Consider the following 20,121-nt stretch of genomic DNA (forward strand, 5'->3'; position numbering starts at 1 on the left):
ACAGATATTCAAAGCCATTCTAAAAATCTAATCTAAGACAAACAAACATTTTCTTTTTAATTTCTACCTTTATGTGACTGTACAGTATATAGGCTACTGTACATTATTATATGGAAACATACTCCAGGGCAGGGATTCGCAAACTTTTTTAAATTTGAAGGACCCCCAGTTTGATATGGATTTGCCAGATTTGATATGATTGTCTGGGACCTACTGTATACACTGTATACACCCTACTGCACACTATATAATCCTCAGTGTAATTGCAACTTTTGAGAGTTCCATTTGGTTCCTATCCATCATCAATCATTTAACAAGGGACCCCCTGCATGGAACTCCCTCAAGGACCCCAGACCCCGCTTTGAGAACCGCTGCTGTAAAGGGTTCTGCCCTTGACTGATGATGTTGTGAATGTGAATATATCCAGAACAGTGTGTTTAGTTTAGTGAGGTGTGAAAGTGAGTTGAGCTTTAAATGGGTCACTTACAGTTATACAGTACCTTAAACTACAGTAGTTTAAGGCAGTGGTTCTCAACCTGTGGGTTGGGACTCCCAGGGGGTCCCCAAATGATGTTGGGGGTCCCCAGATGATTAATTAACTTAATGTGCAACATTGTTTTCTTACTCAACAGTAAACAAACCAACATACAGTATAAGTGTAGAGGGCATCTGCACATTTCTAAAGTGACAATTTAAGGACTTTAATACCTCCAAAATTGCAAATATTAGAGGCAGAAATTGTGTTGCTAGGCGTTGTGAGCATGTAGATCTGCTATTTTCACAATAGAAACGTGTTATACAAAATGTAATGCCTCAACTCTTAGTGCTTGTTAGGGTGGGGGGGTCCCCAGTTAACATATGATTATTTTGTGGGTCGCGGACTGAAAAGGTTGAGAACCTTTGCCTTAAAACTACAGTGTGATTTTATTTTTGTTTTAATGACATCTTAAATAGCGCTATATTCTCATAGTAACCATTGCAATTGTTTCATTGCATTGTTACAGTTAACTTAACAGGGGTCTCCCTGTCTCTTCCGCTCGTTAGTATACAGATCATTGCTGCCATCATCTGCTCTCAAACGTGTTGTAAACTTTATATCCTCTTTACTGTAGCGTATACTGTACTCAGATGCACTCAAGATGAATGATCTGTGTCTTTTTCTAGGAAAGTAGTCTGTGTAAATCACTGATTGTTACCTTAATTTCAAGGACCCCCCCGTCATTTTTGATAATCTCAGGGACCCCAAACTATACTGTACAACGTTAATTTAACTCTGACAGTGATGTACACATTGAATCAGGTTAATTTCTCTACGCACTCTAGAGTTACAGACCCATAGCGGTCCATTTTGGACCCCTCAGCGCTCCCCGCTCCCCACGCTGAGAGGCAGCGTGTTGTAAATATGGTGTCAGCTCCATTGTGTGGTTTAGAGAGTGCCGTATGATGATGCTAGTGTCAGCATAGTCTGAATGTTCTCAATGGGTTTCTGGGTTATTACTACCACTGTATCTTCCCCCACCACCCCACCCCACCCCACCCCCACATGCTGTTTCCTTTATACTACTAAGAAGGAAGGGAGGGGATTTGAACCTGCCCCTTCAGTTTTATATCAAACTGTTATAGCTCCAGGGGGAAAAAAAAGAGGATTGGAAAATGTTACTGCAACAATATCCGGTGTAGCCTCGTTATATTTTACTTTGTTTATTGTAGTCGGCTGCCTATACGGATGGCACTGTGACAGCACACTGACTCGAATCAATTTACAATTTACGTTCTAGGAATTTAGCAGACGCTCTTAAGCAGACTTACAATAAGCAAGGCAATCAAACACGCGCATCAAATGCAGAGAGACCGCGTAGTGCCTCAGTAACTACTACGATCACACAGGTAATCAAACCCTGAACAAGACTGCATTGCAATTAATGTAGACTGTTGATTTAGATCAGAGTCAGGTTTTATTTGTCACGGCAGAGGTGTACATGGGTAAAGGTTTTTTTGTTTAACGCGCACACTCCATCATTTTGATGAAGAGAAAGGATAGAGGTAGAGTGAGAGCAGAAGGGAAAGCGATAGTTAGCAGGATAGAACAAATAAAGATATGTGGAGATGTGATAGCAGGTGTGTACATGATGTTTAGAACATTGGCATTTGATCATTATGCAGATTTGTCATGTTATTTCATGTGCATTGTATTTAGCATCATATGCAGGTGTGTGTGTATATGTTGTTTTACAAACATTAGCATCATATGCAAGTTTGTAGGCTACATGTTATTTTATGGGCATGCTATTTAGAAACATTATCATTAAAGCAGGTGTGTACACATTATTATGTGTGTACTACTATTTATAAACATTAGCATCATATGCAGGTGTGCACATGTTGTTTACTACACATTAGCATGCAGGTGTGTAGGCCTACTTGTTGTTTTAGAAACATTAGACATCATATGCAGCTGTGTACATAAGGCGCTGCCATGAGGCTAAAGAAGTAGCAGCTGTTACAGCGATTCTTCTTGATTCTTAAAGTGCTGTTTCAAAGACCAGTTTGTGATGGAGATTGGTGTGACATTATACGTTTGTAAATGAAAGTGTTTATTGAGCCTTAGATGAAAGTAAATAGAGATTGGACTGTCCTTCTTTACATGGATTGTGGAGAATTGTAATCCAGTGAGTGATGTTGCTAAATCTTGGAGTGGGAGGACTATTAGGAGCATGGCAGCAGCCTGCTTCTATGAAAAAATCACACCCGTGTGAAGTGGAGCTGTGTGTGTGTGTGTGTGTGTGTGTGTGTGTGTGTGTGTGTGTGTGTGTGTGTGTGTGTGTGTGTGTGTGTGTGTGTGTGTGTGTGTGTGTGTGTGTGTGTGTGTGTGTGTGTGTGTGTGTGTGTGTGTGTGTGTGTGTGTGTGTGGATCATGTGTACCGATTTTTGTGACATTTGAAGAAAATATGTAGGAAAAGGAGCAAAAAGTGTGTTTTGGAGAAAATTCAAGATGGCGGAAAATCTATCCTGGCGCAAATGGGCGTGGCCTATATGGGGAGATGCGTCTTGACCCAAGGAATCCAGGGAAAAAAGAATTTTAATTTTCCGATCTACGGTTCAAGAGTTACGGGGCAAAACGTAAAGTGGGCCGTTATAGCGCCACCATGAGGCCGAGTGATGTAATTATTTTTCGATTCATTCTTAAAATCATTATGAATCTCCTCTCCGAGGTTTGAAACTGTAGCTCCTATGGTTTACGAGAGAAAAATACTTGAAAGTGATTTCTTGCATTGTCCCATTATAAGTCAATGGGGACAATTAAGCGTTGTTTTTTGCCGATTACGTCGGCATGGTAAGGCGGATCGGAACGAAAGGTAATAGAACACCATTCCCGGCCGAGCCGCACATTTTGATGTATATATTGCGCGAGTGGCGTAAATGGTGCGGCACTAGTTACGCGCCGAAGTCAGGCTACATACACACACACAGACAGACACACAGACAGACACACAGACAGACCCACACAGCCACGTATAGGGAGCTGCACACAGCTCCAAAAAGGAGGGAAAATAAAAGGAAATGATTTAAAGTTTTAGGTAAATTTAGGGTAGCATTTCTTTAGAGAAGACCACCGGTTCTCAACAGGGTTCCGGTGACCCTCCAGGGGGTCCACAGCTAAATGATTCATAGTTAGGAACTAAATGGACCCTGTGGGTCTGTAACTCTTGAGTGTATACTATCTATATACTAGATACTATATACTATATCCCTATATTAAAGGGATATATCTCTTTAAAACACAACTGGAGTCATTGTAACGGCCACTCTGGCTTTTGTGTGCACTCCAAACAGTTTTTAAGTTGCTGGAGTCAATGTTTAGATATTTGATATTCATTTCATCAGACACGCCCCCCCCTCCTATTTTTACCCATTGTAACTTCAGTCTCACTCTAACCACGTTGGACCCATTGAAAACACGGTTTGAAGCTTAATGTGTTTATAATAGGAGGATGGGGTGAAATGTGATAACATGTATTTCAAATATCAAAATATTGAATCAAACAACTTTAAAGCTGTCCCAAGTGAATGCAAAAATGAGCCCGGAAGTCTTTTAAAAGTGAAATACTCCTTTAACACTGAGGACTTTACAGTGTAGATTAGGGTAAATCATAATCAAAAGGGGGTCTGTGGCTTGTTAATTTGTATAAAACTGTGCGTCCTTGAAAAGAAAAGGGGTGCTAATCAGTGCCTCATAAACTGATGAGTAGACAGCAGAGTGCAGTAGTTTGTGTCGGTCCTGCCGCGGCGAGCGTTTGGGGGGAAAGGGAATTCCCTCGGCTGGTCCTTTCATTAGCGTCATTGTCCTCTACAAGTAAGACAGCATAATAGTAGCTCATGTTTCCGTTGCATTGTAACGGTGTCATTGCAGTGTGAACACGCCGCGTCGCAGGCATGGCCCTGGTGTGTGATTAACCATGACCCCCCCCCCCCCACCCCCCCCATCGTCCAGCACACAGTCACACAGTTTGTGTTCAAAATCATTACGTCATGCAGCTCTCCCAGTCCCACCACACGTTGCAGAGCTGCACCAAATCAAACCCATTGTTTACCTTACCTTATGCTCTCATTTCCAGTGGTGGAAATGGTACTCAAGTGTTTTATTCAAGTAAAAAGTGTCGATACTGCAATGTAGAAATACTAGTCTGTTAGGGTGCCCTCACACCAAAATACCTATGAGAGTGGAATCTGCGTTCCGCCAATGCATTTCAATGAGAAGGGAGCGTTTCTTTTGCAGAAATCCTCTGCTGGCATGAAACCGCTTCACTCTCATTGGAATGCATTGGCGGAACGCGGATTCCACTCTCATAGGTACTTTGGTGTGAGGGCACCCTTACAAGTAAAAAGTACAAAAGTATTAGTATCAAAATGTACTTACAAGTGCCAAAAGTAGAAAGTACTCAGTATGCAGAACGTCCCATTTCACAAGTTTTCAAATTTGTAAAATGTATATTAAACTTTTGAAAATAGCAGATCTACAAGCTCACAATGCGTTGGATTGCAACACATTGTGAGCTTGTAGATCGGCTATTTTCTTCAAATTGATGAAATGTATATAGGGCTAAAGTGGTTACTATATGTAATAATAATCAAAACCTACAAAGTAACCTGTAACTCCAAATAATTGTAGTGGAATAAAAGTACAATATTTGCCTCTGAGATATAGTCGAGTAGAAGTAAAAAAGTATTGCAAATTGGAAAAACAAACTAAAGAACAAATACCCAAAAATTCTACTCAAGTAAAAGTACTAAATTACTTTCCTCCACTGCTCATTTTTATATTGAGTCGGGATACACAACATTTTCCAATGGGAGCCCGAGAGAGAGAACCCCACAAAGATAATTTATCAGCTTCAGTTTGTTCCAGTTCCAATTTTCTCTGCTCATTTGTTTTGTTTCATCACTTCTGATTTCACTTGTTTATCCAAAATATTACTTAAAGGACAACTTCACCACTTTTCAACCTATCTTCATATAATTGGTCCTGAAGTCGTCCTTTAAGCACAGTGCCTGAGTAAATATACTTAGTTAGTATCTATCCATCAATGCATAGTTGTCATACATCATGTGGCACCACGTTATATTTGCTGATAGAGAGATGTTGCGTGGGAGGCTGGGAGCTACACTGTGTAAACCTGTACAAACTATAAATCCATATACTGTATAAGTCATATACTGTAAAGCTGTATAAATATATTAACTATAAAATCAACCCATATAGTATAAGCTATCGTAAACCTGTATATATTCGAATATATAAACTATAAAGCCATAGACTATAAGCCAGTGGTTCCATTAGATGTTTGCCCGGGACATAAGCTCGCCACAATAGCAGATCTACAAGCGTACACTGTGTCACTTTGCATCACATTGTAAGCTTGTAGATCGGCTGTTTTCTCTACTGCTTAAACTTGTGTTTTCTTATTATGGATTTTAATTTATTCATGAAATCATTTTGAAAAATCATAGATTTGGGGGATTTTGTATTCATTTTTATTCATCTTTCATTCATTAATCTTGTAGAAGGAGAGATGCTCCGCAACTTGACCATACATTTTATAGGCCTGCAACTATCCAATCTTTTCTAAACGATTATTCTCCATTACCTTTTCGATTTATAAAATAATAAAATGTATTAAAAATAGAGAAACCAACTATTTTATACTTTGCCACACAATGGTGTTGTGCAACAATAGTTAAAATAGATGATCAAGTTTACAAGGCGGCACGTTGCGCCGCCATGTGAGCTTGTTAACCCTTCTTGTGCCTATCCCGGACAAGTTCGGGATTTTTTCAATACAATACAATGTTTTTTTTGCTATTTTACTTACCCTGAGCTGCTTGTAGAGATGTGGGTGGTCCTGGCTCGTCCTACGCTTCCCAACGACCGAGTCTAGATGGTCAGACGATTTATTCCATTGAAAATGGTTTAGAATAAAGTTTAGAGCCCCCCCAAAAATATCCCGAACTAGTCCGGGATTTTTAATAAAATGAATTAATTAATCGGAGGCCTCAACGAAGCCCCGGTCTAAATGTCCATCCATGCCCCGGGCCGCGATTCTGTTTACATCGGCCCGTAATCGGGTAAGGCCGCCGCACCGCGCCGCCGACTCCAATACAAACTCACTTCTTTAGAGACCTTTTTCTCTGCACTGTGTTCCCAGGGCAGCGACAAAGTTTTTTTGCGGCTAAATAGCTTCAGATCGGGCTTCTAAAAAATAAAGAAGCCAATAGCTAACTGTTAGCTCACTTCCTCCGGTCTTCGTTCATAACAGTGTTTGCAGTGAATACCCAAGCCACTTCTGCCTGTGTACCCGGAAGTTAGAGCGAAGGCCTATGGAGAAATGTCTGGCACTCTAGCGGCACCTTGTGGCCCCTGGCAGTAAGTGGGTTAAGTTTAAGTCTTTAACCTGTTCTGGACAATTCTAAAGATGCCTTCTAAATCAGTAGTTCTCAATGTTTTTCATGCCAAGGACCCCCAACATTGATATGTATTTACTATTTGGCCACGAACCCCCATCTGAAAATACTTTGTGCCAGGGACCCCCAGAAGAGAAAATTTGTGTCAATTCAATATTGGGGCGCCTGCTGGCCTACCGGTCCATGCATATACCACATAGGCTCAGTGTAGCCTGACAGCGTGTCGCTGGTTCGAGTCCCTATCCCGATTACCTTTGCTGCGTGTCACTCCCCATCCTCTCAGTCTACTGTTCTATCAATAAAGGCAAAAAACAAACTTAGCTTTAATTATTTAAAAAAATAGCAGATGTACAAGCTTTTAGCAATGCTATAATGTCAAATGACACGGATGCTTTCCCAGTTTTAATGAGAATTTGCCTATAACAAGGGTTTTCAACAGGGGTCCAAGACCCCTAGGGGGTCCTCAGAGTTACTACAGGGGGTCCTCCAAATCTCTGTGTCATAGAAACCTTTTTTCTCCTTTTTTATATGCATGCACTTGAACCCTATTGTCCATATTCTGAGAATCAAAACGCTTGTAGATCGGCTATTTTCGGCAAAGAGGTTTGGTGTAGAGGGGAAGAAGAGCAGACTAAGTACAGAGTGAAAGGTCAACTTTATTAAGTATTGATGGTTCAAGTGGTTAAATATCTGACAACACAAATTGACGTGAATCCAAAATACACTGATGATTGTGTGTCAAATGATGAAACTATACAGAATCTATGAAAATGTTGTCCCTGCTTCATCTCTCTCTCAACTAAGGGGTCCTTTGCCTGAAAACGTTGAAGACCCCTGGCCTATAATATCATGCCCAAAATAGGGATTGATTACTAATTATCTAATCATGAATCGTTTTTTTATTTATTTATTTTTTTAGAATGGATGGATTGTTGCACCGCTAAAAACGTTTTGTGTGTTTACCCTCCAACACGTGCTATTATTATTAGCAGTGTTTGCCATAGTGAATCATGGTGTAGGTTAGCTGAAGGTCTCCTAGTACAGATGTGATAGATGGCCCGCTTGGCTCTCATATGCATTAAATGTAATTAAGGCCAGCAGCTCTGTTACAATGTCTCTTATGGCCTCTAGGAAGGTGTTTGGACGATGCCAGTTGGTCCCCAACTTGTGGGAGTTTATTGCCGATTTATTTGGAGCATCCAAGAGCAGGGACGTGCAGAGAATGTTAGAGAGGCAGGGGCTGAAATTTCTAAAAGGGCCTTTTGGTGAAAATATCGAAAATAGCAGACCTCCAAGCTCAGCGCGACGCGTTGTGAGCTTGCTGCATTCAAGTTCAGGAGAGTTTGGACAAGGCAATTCTCTTGAATGCTGCCTTCAAGTATGGCATGGAAAGAGGGGCGTTTACATTTCTTTCACCATAGTAAAAACTGCATTCATGGTCTGGAGAGGGCACTTTTTACAGACGGATAAAAGGGCAGGGGCTCAAGCCCCCTTTGATGTCAATGTGCCTGTCCAAGAGACACAAGAAAGAAAGAGGAAAGAAAGAATATGTTTACTGGAAGTAAAACACCTGTTTTGTGTCTGGTTGTAATCAGTGATGGACCAAGTACAAGTAATTGAGTCAAATATTACTCAAGTGAAAGATGCTTGGTCAAATTTGTACTTGAGTTAAATTACTGCAGTAAAATAAGTATTGAAAAGTATATGATTAAAAAAGACTTGAGTATTCAAAACTTAGTTTTGTGCAAATTACAAAGTACATCTTTTTTATATCAATGCATTCTTTACTGAGGCTGTTAGGGCAATAGTTCTCAAAGTGTGGGCGAGTCCTTGAGGGGGTTACCCCCCGGCTCCACCGGGCGCGTCGAGCATCGTGTCAACGTCAACGCTGGGAACGCTCCCGTATTAATTAATGAAGGGTGCTCCACTGCAGACGTCAACGTTGGACGCTCAGATTCACCCCGGTTAATTTTTTGACGCCCTAGCCTTACAGGGGGTCACCAGTAGGGCTGTCACAATTATTACATAATCATCTAATCGTGATTATTTGACATTATCGCAATTATTTCGTCATAATCGTGAATGTTGAAAAATTTCAGAAATAGTGGAAATAGCAGATCTACAAGCTCACAACGCGTCGCGATGCGACGCGTTGTGAGCTTGTAGATCGGCTATTTCCACTATCAATGTTATTTTTTAAGTAGTAAGTTGTCAAATATGTCAGTAATTTATTTGTGTGTTTAGGTTATGTGTCATATCTACCATGTGCAACTTCAAAGCCTAAAAGCCAAACAAAATGTAATTATCAATGACAAAAACACAATTAAATCGTTAATCGCCAATTATTTGAGTGACAATTAATCGTCATGTAAAATGTCATATCGTGACAGCCCTACCCCTGGGAGATGGATTTCTGAGGTGGAGCGCCTCTCCTACCATCAGCTCCCAGAACTTAGTTACCGCACAATTTGCAGCGCCCAAGTTGCGCTATGCTGATTTGACGGTGCTTGGGATCGAACCCATGACCCTAGCGGTCCAAAGGCGAGCGAGAGCTCTACTTATTGAGCTTCTTGTCTTTGGTAGATGCCCCAAAAACATCCCTGTCTAACAAAACAAACTGTGAAAACTCCAAAATTCAGTGAGAGGACAATACCGCCACACTACTCCGGTGGATGAATTGCTGGTATTCAGGGAAATGATGGGTTAAACAGTTTATATATTGTTTTGTTATGTAAACATATAGGGCAGTGGTTCTCAAACGTTTTCATGTCAAGGACCCCCAAATTTGACACTTATTAGCCCGCGGACCCCCATTTGAAAAGATACGCCAGGGACCCCCATAAGAGAAGATTCTTACGGCTCTATCACTGATTCTCAACCATTCTAATTTCAAGGACCCCCAGTTTGACATGCATTAGGCTACGGAACCACATTTAATGACATTTCTATGTCTGGGACCCCAATTTATGTTGTAAAATCTCTGAGAGTGTACACATGTAACCAAAGGACCTGTTGGGGTCCATTTGGTTCCATTGTACACTCTCTGAGTTACAGACCCATGATAGTCCATTTGGTTCCTAACTATCATTTAGCTGGCGATCCCCTGGAATACACATGTGAGTTGACCCCTGGGGGTCCCCGAACCGCACTTTGAGAACCATATAGGGCAAAGTGACATACTTGCCTGATATATACATGGTGTGGTGGCATCCAAACTCAGTGGCCTTGTTGTTAGAGCATACATGGGCAACAGGCGGCCCCCACCTTCACTTAATGCGGCCCTTAGGTTAATATCAGAATACTGATATTAACTTATATTTTTGATTTCAGCTGTTACAATTCCAAAAATTCAAACCGACTTTAATGACTAGTAGTATTACATTTTTTTTACGTCCAATGTATTTGTAATTAAGTTCATAAAGTTTACATAAGTATAACTAAATGCATGTGAAATTAAGCAAACATGTTTGATTTCATGATTCCAATTCAAAAATAACAAAAGATAATTCAGGATTCCAACTCAAAAGTAGCAAAACAATCTACAAGCTCAAAACTGCGACGCGTTTTGAGCTTGTAGATTGGCTATTTTTGCTACTCTTACTGAGGATAAGAGGTTTTTGCTTAACGGTAACAATATGCAATGTGGCCCCCTGGCGTGAGTGTGGAAATATAGTGGCCCTTTCCATCATCCAAGTTACCCACCCCTGTGTTAGATTGTCCGTCCTGCGATTGGGAGGTCGGGGTTTAATCCCCGGCCGGGTCATTGCAAAGACAATTAAAACGGTACGCAATGCCTCCCTGCTTGGCACTCAGCTTCAAGGGTTGGACTGGGGATACTACCCTATGGAGCCAGAACAGTCTCATAATTCACAAATGCGTACCTCCAGTTTTGTAATTTTTGAAATTTTGTGTTTCCACATTTTGAACTCACATGCCCAGATTTGAAACTCACAAGGTCAGATTCTTGTGTATTTTGTATCTGTGATTTGTATCTGTGTTTTGTATTTGTGTTTTGTATCTGTGATTTGTATTTGTGATTTGTATTTGTGTTTTGTATTTGTGATTTGTATCTGTGATTTGTATCTGTGATTTGTATTATTATTTGTTATTTGCATCTCTGATTTTTATCTGTGATTCAAATCCACAAAATACAAACACAAATCACAGATACAAATCACAGATACAAATCACAAATACAAAACACAAACACAAAACACAGATACAAATCACAGATACAAAACACAGATAACACAAATCACAGATACAAATCACAAATACAAAACACAGACACAAAACACAGATACAAATCACAGATACAAAACACAGATAACACAAATCACAGATACAAATCACAGATACAAATCACAAATACAAAACACAAATACAAAACACAAACACAAAACACAAATACAAATCACAAATACACATCATATAAATCCACAGATCATGCACGTCTGCTGTGAGGTAATTTTTTCCGCCACTAGGGGGAGCTGTGCAGTGGATTTTTTTTTACAGTGGATCTGTTTTGCAGTGACTTTATGAGACTCAGTCTGACGGGTTGCCATGTCCGCTTATTATAAGCGACTTTATTATTACCATTATTATTATTAATATTAATAGTAATTCTTCATCTCCAGAGGCGAGGCCGACCGAGGGGCCTCTGGAGTCGGGGTCTGACCACCCGGGAACCCCCTGGAGCCCTGGGGACCCCCCGGGGACCCCCTGCTATCTAGTCCCATGTATTTAAAAAATGTTCGGCTCTACAATGGTTTCAATGGGAGGGCCGACATTTTTTTGGGGAAATCCGGGACTTAACCCGCACGGACACCCTCCAGGGGGCCCAGGGACCCCCGCAAAATTATAGCGCCGCCTAGCGGCGGCGCGCCGCCACTGCAGCGCACATAAACTTCCATAACTCGGGCTAGGAGCGACCGTTCGAGACGGGACCGGTACCCACACGTCCGGCTCGGGGCCCCGGAGCCGGCCGTGCCACTGCGCCGCCTGGCGGCCGACGCCAAACAGGAAGTGCCTCTATATCTCATGAACCGTTTGTCGTACAGACGCGTGGGTGGGGTCATATGACTTGATTAAGAGTCCTTGACCTTAATTGGTGCAACAGGAAGTGCCCTTCGCCAAACAGGAAGTGCCTCTATATCTCATGAACCGTTTGTCGTACAGACACGTGGGTTGCGTCATATGACTTGATTAGGAGTCCTTGACCTTAATTGGTGCAACAGGAAGTGCCCTTCGCCAAACAGGAAGTGCCTCTATATCTCATGAACCGTTTGTCGTACAGACGCGTGGGTGGCCTCATATTACTTGATTAGGAGTCCTTGACCTTAATTGGTGCAACAGGAAGTGCCCTTCGCCAAACAGGAAGTGCCTCTATATCTCATGAACCGTTTGTCGTACAGACGCGTGGGTGGCCTCATATTACTTGATTAGGAGTCCTTGACCTTAATTGGTGCAACAGGAAGTGCCCTTCGCCAAACAGGAAGTGCCTCTGTATCTCATGAACCGTTTGTCGTACAGACGCGTGGGTGGCGTCATATCACATGATTAAGGGTCCTTGACCTTAATTGGTGCAACAGGAAGTGCCCTTCGCCAAACAGGAAGTGCCTCTATATCTCATGCACCTTTTGTCGTACAGACGCGTGGGTGGCGTCATATCACATGATTAAGAGTCCTTAAAGGAGTAGTTCACCCCCAAAATGAAATTTTTTCTATTGATTACTCAGGCCATGGAGAGTAGAGTTCAATAATATTTTTTGTTTTTTGTCACATTCCTAAGACATAAATGTGATAACAATAAATTTACCCCCCTTTGATTCCGGATGGTGACCCGTTTCGAAACGGGTCACCATCCGGAATCAATGGGGGTAAATTTACTCGAATCAAAATGTTGTCTTAGGAATGTGACAAAAACCAAAAAATATTATTGAACTCATTTTGGGGGTGAACTACTCCTTTAACCTTAATTGGTGCTTCCTTCGCCAAACAGGAAGTGCCTCTATATCTCATGAACCGTTTGTCGTACAGACGCGGGGGTTGTGTCATAAGACTTGATTAAGAGTCCTTAACCTTAATTGGTGCTTCCTTCGTCAAACAGGAAGTGCCCTTTGCCAAACAGAAAGTACCTCTATACCTCATGAACCGTTTGTCGTACACGTGTGGGTGGTGTCATATGACTTGATTAAGAGTCCTTCAGCAATGATGACCGGGCCCTTGCAGCTCTACCCACGTCAAAAGGGGCAGCAGCCATCAGAAGAGGATGCAGGGCTAGTTAAACCAATTAAGCTGAAGGACTCTTAATCAAGTCATATGACACCACCCAAACGTGTATGACAAACGGTTCATGAGATATAGAGGTACTTCCTGTTTTGCAAAGGGCACTTCCTGTTGCACCAATTAAGGTCAAGGACTCCTAATCAAGTAATATAAGGCCACCCACGCGTCTGTACGACAAACGGTTCATGAGATATAGAGGCACTTCCTGTTTGGCGAAGGGCACTTCCTGTTGCACCAATTAAGGTCAAGGACTCCTAATCAAGTAATATGAGGCCACCCACGCGTCTGTACGACAAACGGTTCATGAGATATAGAGGCACTTCCTGTTTGGCGAAAGGCACTTCCTGTTGCACCAATTAAGGTCAAGGACTCCTAATCAAGTAATATGAGGCCACCCACGCATCTGTACGACAAACGGTTCATGAGATATAGAGGCACTTCCTGTTTGGCGAAAGGCACTTCCTGTTGCACCAATTAAGGTCAAGGACTCCTAATCAAGTCATATGACGCAACCCACGCGTCTGTACGACAAACGGTTCATGAGATATAGAGGCACTTCCTGTTTGGCGAAGGGCACTTCCTGTTGCACCAATTAAGGTCAAGGACTCTTAATCAAGTCATATGACCCCACCCACGCGTCTGTACGACAAACGGTTCATGAGATATAGAGGCACTTCCTGTTTGGCGTCGGCCGCCAGGCGGCGCAGTGGCACGGCCGGCTCCGGGGCCCCGAGCCGGACGTGTGGGTACCGGTCCCGTCTCGAACGGTCGCTCCTAGCCCGAGTTATGGAAGTTTATGTGCGCTGCAGTGGCGGCGCGCCGCCGCTAGGCGGCGCTATAATTTTGCGGGGGTCCCTGGGCCCCCTGGAGGGTGTCCGTGCGGGTTAAGTCCCGGATTTCCCCAAAAAAATGTCGGCCCTCCCATTGAAACCATTGTAGAGCCGAACATTTTTTAAATACATGGGACTAGATAGCAGGGGGTCCCCGGGGGGTCCCCAGGGCTCCAGGGGGTCCCCGGGTGGTCAGACCCCGACTCCAGAGGCCCCTCGGTCGGCCTCGCCTCTGGAGATGAAGAATTACTATTAATATTAATAATAATAATGGTAATAATAAAGTCGCTTATAATAAGCGGACATGGCAACCCGTCAGACTGAGTCTCATAAAGTCACTGCAAAACAGATCCACTGTAAAAAAAAATCCACTGCACAGCTCCCCCTAGTGGCGGAAAAAATTACCTCACAGCAGACGTGCATGATCTGTGGATTTATATGATGTGTATTTGTGATTTGTATTTGTGTTTTGTGTTTGTGTTTTGTATTTGTGTTTTGTATCTGTGTTTTGTATCTGTGTTTTGTGTCTGTGTTTTGTATTTGTGATTTGTATCTGTGATTTGTATCTGTGATTTGTGTTATCTGTGTTTTGTATCTGTGATTTGTATCTGTGTTTTGTGTTTGTGTTTTGTATTTGTGATTTGTATCTGTGATTTGTATCTGTGATTTGTGTTTGTATTTTGTGGATTTGAATCACAGATAAAAATCAGAGATGCAAATAACAAATAATAATACAAATCACAGATACAAATCACAGATACAAATCACAAATACAAAACACAAATACAAATCACAAATACAAATCACAGATACAAAACACAAATACAAAACACAGATACAAATCACAGATACAAAATACACAAGAATCTGACCTTGTGAGTTTCAAATCTGGGCATGTGAGTTCAAAATGTGGAAACACAAAATTTCAAAAATTACAAAACTGGAGGTACGCATTTGTGAATTATGAGACTGTTCTGGCTCCATACTACCCCGTCATATCCAAGGGCGTGTACTTGTCTTGTACAACCCCAGGGGTCCTGGAGGGAGTTCATGGCAGCAAATGAGTTAATATAGCATCAGTTGGAACACTTTAACCCCTTTATACATCAGCTATTTGAGAATAGTGGACCCCCATTTGAAAAAAAAGTGTTGCCAGGGAATTTTTCAAGATTAAAAAAAATAAGAAAAAAGTTAGAAAATGACTTCCCTATAAGCTCACAACACCTCGCAATGCGACGTGTTGTGATTGTTGATCCACTATTTTCAAATGGTGCAAGTGGCATCATTTTGGGGTTCCGTCCTTATTCTGGGTATGCCATTACATGCCAATATGCAAAAAAAAGTATTTATTTAAGTACGTTTTGCAACAACAGTGAAAATACCCACGACGCGCCATAATTAAATACTTTATGAGCTTGTAAATCAGCTATTCTTGAAATGGAACTTAAATGATAGTTTTTTGCCACCCTCTTTTTTTCTTTTTTTTCTGGAATAAACTTTAGCTGGCGACCCCCTGGAACCCCTAAAAGACCCCTGGGAGACCCCGGACCCCACTTTGAGAAGCACTAGTTCTCCTCAACCAGCACTCTAATTCAATATGAGCAGTACTGTTCATATTGTACAGTAGGCCTACTGTTCATATTGAATTAGAACGTTAGTGTTTACAGTGTCTGTGTAAATTGCTTTGGGTTCAGCGTAGATGGCTGAACATGAGCAGGCTGGACACCGCCCTCTGTTTTTATTTTGACAGTGCAGAGGCCGCGCGTGCGTTTGTGTGTGCGTGTGCACGAGCATGTGTGTGAGTGGGTGTCTGTGGAATGGAGTGGAACCAAAAGAAAACACACAGAGCTGCCTGCCTGGGGGAACTCCCAGGACAGTGCGTTTGGTCGGAGCGCCCCCAAGTGGAAAGAATGTGCTTGTGGCTGTGGCTCTCTGTCAGACTGCATGGAGGTCTCTTGCCTGTTGACTTTCTTTCTTCACTAGTGTCCTTCTTAGCAGGGCAAGCCTTTTATTTTGGCACAAAACAAAACAGTCAATCAGTGCTGATTCCATTCAATGACATCTTGTGAGTAAATGCAGTGTAGGGCATTCACCAAATATTCGACTATTCGAATATTCAAATATCAAAGTCACTATTCGACTTTCTTCACCAAAGTCGAATGTTCGCTTATTTCTTTTTATTTTTTTATTGTTTTGTCTTAAAAAAAAATATATATATATATATATATATATATATATATATATATATATTTCTTTATGGTTTATAAAGCTTGGCTTGATAGGAAGTCATAAGAACCCTGACACGCACTTGGAATTCTAGGAATTACATTTAATGTGACTCTGTTCTGCAGATAAATATTGTGAAAATAGCAGATCTACATGCTCACAACGCCTTGCGCTGCGAGGCGTTGTGAGCATGTAAATCGGCTATTTTCACAATGTTCGCCTCTTGCTTACTTAATATTTGACAGTTTGGTCAGTTTGGCCAGTCCTGTCGAATATTCGACTATTCGAATACTTTGAGGTAGAATAATTCGAATACTAAAAATCACTATTTGTGAATGCCCTAATGCAGTGTGTACTTTGCACACCCCTGTGAGTTAATTATGTCTACAGTCATAACTTTATTTTGTGTTAGTGTTTGTGTTAACAGCCCGGCAAGCCAAATGACGTCATGATGACGTTATGATAACGTCCTCCGGTGACTCCGGTGACGTTAAGAACTAGGCCAGATCACAGCCCATATGGGGAGGATCTTGACGTCATTACCAGGACGTCATATGGACATACGGATTATTGTTATTGTTTGTAATGTTAGTTGAAATATGAGCATGTAAGGTTATATTCTGGGACATATCTGACTAGTTATATTTATCTGGCCTCGATCGGACACCCCTGATCAATCCAGGACGTCCATTTTTGTGGGCAGGATTTGTGTTGGTTGAAATCAGGTGATATTCTAGGACAGATGTGACTAGTTTGACTTGATCTGGCCCCAATCGAGACGTCACTGATTGGTCCAGGTCCTGACCGTGCTTGCTGGGAGAAAATCCATAAATCATTGGTTCTCACCCTTTGATGTGCATTAGACCAGGGGTCTTCAATGTGTTCCTTAACCAAGAGAGGGATTAAGCAGTATAAAATTGTGTTGCATATAAAACATTAACTACTTTAACCCATTTAGGCCTAGAATTATTGAATGCTTTAACCAGTGAAAAATAGCAGATCTACAAGCTCACAGCGCGGCACTCGGTGCCGCGCTGTGAGCTTGTAGATCTGCTATTTTTGAAAAAGTCGTGAAATGTGTGCAAATCTTTGAATATAATGTATTTTCAAATTGAACGTTTGTAACTAAAATGTTGCTTCTGGGTGGTCCCTGGAACTAAATATTTTGAGATGGGGGTCCGTGGCAAAATAAATATTATTTTGGGGGTCCTTCACATGAAAAAGTTTGAGAACCACTGTCATAGTAGTCTCTCAAGAACAGACTAACTGAGCTCCAGTTAAGTCAAAAGGACCTTTTCTTTAACGATGGCTAGCCAGATTGCTGACATAGAAACATAGGGTTTTTCAAAAAAACTTAGAAGGATTCAAAAGACACTTATATAATCGGGTCAAAATTCAAATTTTCAAAAATAGCAGATCTACAGCTCGCAGCTGTGAGCTTGTATATCTGCTATTTTTCAATAGTTAAAGCATAAAATAATGATACACAATAATGTGTACCCGTAAGCAGTATAAAGTTGTGTTGCATATAAAACATTAACTGCATTCATATTATTTTCTATTCATTGGGATGCATGTTAATGTGTATTTTCAGACATTTAACCACTTAAACCCTCAATACTTGACCTTTGGCTCTGTCCTTGGTCTGCTCTTTTTGTCCTCTGCTATGTTCTGTGAATGTTTCCTACACAACGATGCTGGGGCTCAACTGGTAAAAAAAATAGTTCCTACCAGGCAAAGATTTGGCGGTCCCCTGCAGTAACTCGGAAGACCCCCTAGGTTTGCTTTGATCATCCGGATTAAATTCCTCATTCACATTCATATCACAGCACTTTGTAGTGTGTATGTATATACTGTCATTTACATACAAATGCATACTGTAGTGCAGGGGTTTTCAAAGTGGGTGACGGGGCACCCTGGGGTGCCGCGACGGCAGTCCAGGGGTGCCGCGACATCATTTGATCATATTTGGAATTGATTTGGACACTTGAAAAAATATTTAGTATCATTTTAAACTTGAAGTACAAAGTTATTTTCAGTCAGTTCTAACCAAAATGGCTATTATCTCAAGGTTTTACTCGCAACATAATCACTAAAATATTGTCACTGTCGGGCAGAAACCTTGTATCTCCAAGTTTCAAATGTGTACGTCTTTTGGTAAAGCAAAGCCCTGCTTCATCATACAAGACCGTCGCACAAAACGAGTGAAAACAGCCGATCTACAAGCACACAACGCCTTGTGGTGCGAGGCGTTGTGTGCTTGTAGATCGTCTGTTTTCACTAGTTTAGTACATTTTATAGATGATACATACAAAACGAACAGTTTTGGACATACAAGGTTTCCACCTGTCAACGACGATATGCTATAAATATAAGGTGCTGGGAGTGAAAATTATAATGTAGGGGTGCCTCGAATTAAAAAAAAATATTTATGGGGTGCCCTGAGACAAAAAAGTTTGGGAACCCCTGGTCTAGCACATTGAACAGGGATAAGCTCCCCGGGCCGATACAGACAATATGCCTCTCCGACCTACTTACAATGGGGCAAATGCTAATAAATAGATAAATATTGATTGTGCATACAACAGTGAATGCATGCTCATATTGGTCATATTATTTGTATAGTCGTATTACCGGTATGTGTGTATTCAGCTGATGTGAACTGTTGAAGGATGCTGTTGATGTGGCTCATGCTTTGGTCTCACCTCCGTATTCCTCTACATCAGGGGTCTTCAACAGGGGGTCCGGAACCCCTAGGCTAGGGGGTCCTCAGAGCTAGTATAGGGTGTAGGGTGGCCACCAGCAAGACCTCAGAAAGGAGGACACTTTTCCGGGGCGCGCTGTATGGGACCCGGACCCCCAAAATGATATAGCCCAATTTAGTCACGGACCCCCTTCTCAAAATATTTTGTGCCAGCCAGGGGCCCACATATTATTCCAGATTTGTACACTTTTTGAAAAAAACTAGATCAAGCTCATAGTAGACTTGTGGATATATGGGTACTGCTGCAGCTGCAGTTATTTTGTTCACAATTGGGGAACAGGCTAGGGATCCGACGGGGGAGAAATAAGACGAGTTGAGTCATTGTCTGTCAGTCAGGCAGTCAAAGCATGTCATTGCGTCCTACCTTCCCAGCTTCCCTTTGCTGACATCAACCCGTTACACACAGCAGTGCAAAGTGCATAATAATCGTCAATTCTGTGCTTCTTTATTAAATAACTTATTGACCTTGCTCCATTGTTGGCTAAATTTCGGCGTCTTTGGGCAAACCTTGACGTCGGTTTGCATCTAACAAGCGTGGGAGGAGCGACTCTAACGTCCAGTGTAACAGTTGGGAACGAGCACTAAACAAAATGCACTCACGTAGCACATTGCGGTGCGGTGTCGCGCTGTGACCGGGAGCTTGTATATCTGCTATTAGCTGTTTTAGACCAAAGAAACGTGAGAATTACCGTGATATGCAAATGTAGCCAGCAGGCTGGCTGGCTGATAGTGGCACTGCACTGGCTGCGCAGAGTCAGACCTGTATTCTAACGGGAGATTTACAAAAGCCGGACAATAATGCGTCCGGCCACAGGTTGAGCTGGGAGGAGGACAGCAGGGTCAAAAACCGGACTGTCCGGCCAAAATCCGGACGTATGGCCACCCTAATAGGGTGTCATCCAAATCTTTGTGTGATAGAAACCTTTTTCTCCTTTTTAATATTAACCACGTGAACACTATTGTCCTTATTTTGAGAACTTTAGCCAAAAATAGCAGATCCACAAGCTCACAACGCCTCGCGCTGCGAGGCGTTGTGAGCTTGTAGATCGGCTA

The 20,121-nt window shown here is 41.9% G+C and overlaps 1 protein-coding gene across 1 annotated transcript in view; it reads left to right on the top strand.

Annotated features, from left to right (window-relative positions):
- The window catches only part of phf2 (PHD finger protein 2), a gene marked incomplete at its 3' end in the record, with an annotated part of 68,900 nt that overhangs the window by 2,149 nt on the left and 46,630 nt on the right, over window positions 1–20,121 (top strand). The window lies entirely within an intron of this gene.

This window comes from Nannobrachium achirus (genome assembly GCF_963921795.1).
Source record: "Nannobrachium achirus genome assembly, chromosome: 6".
In the NCBI taxonomy this organism is placed as follows: Eukaryota; Metazoa; Chordata; class Actinopteri; order Myctophiformes; family Myctophidae; genus Nannobrachium; species Nannobrachium achirus.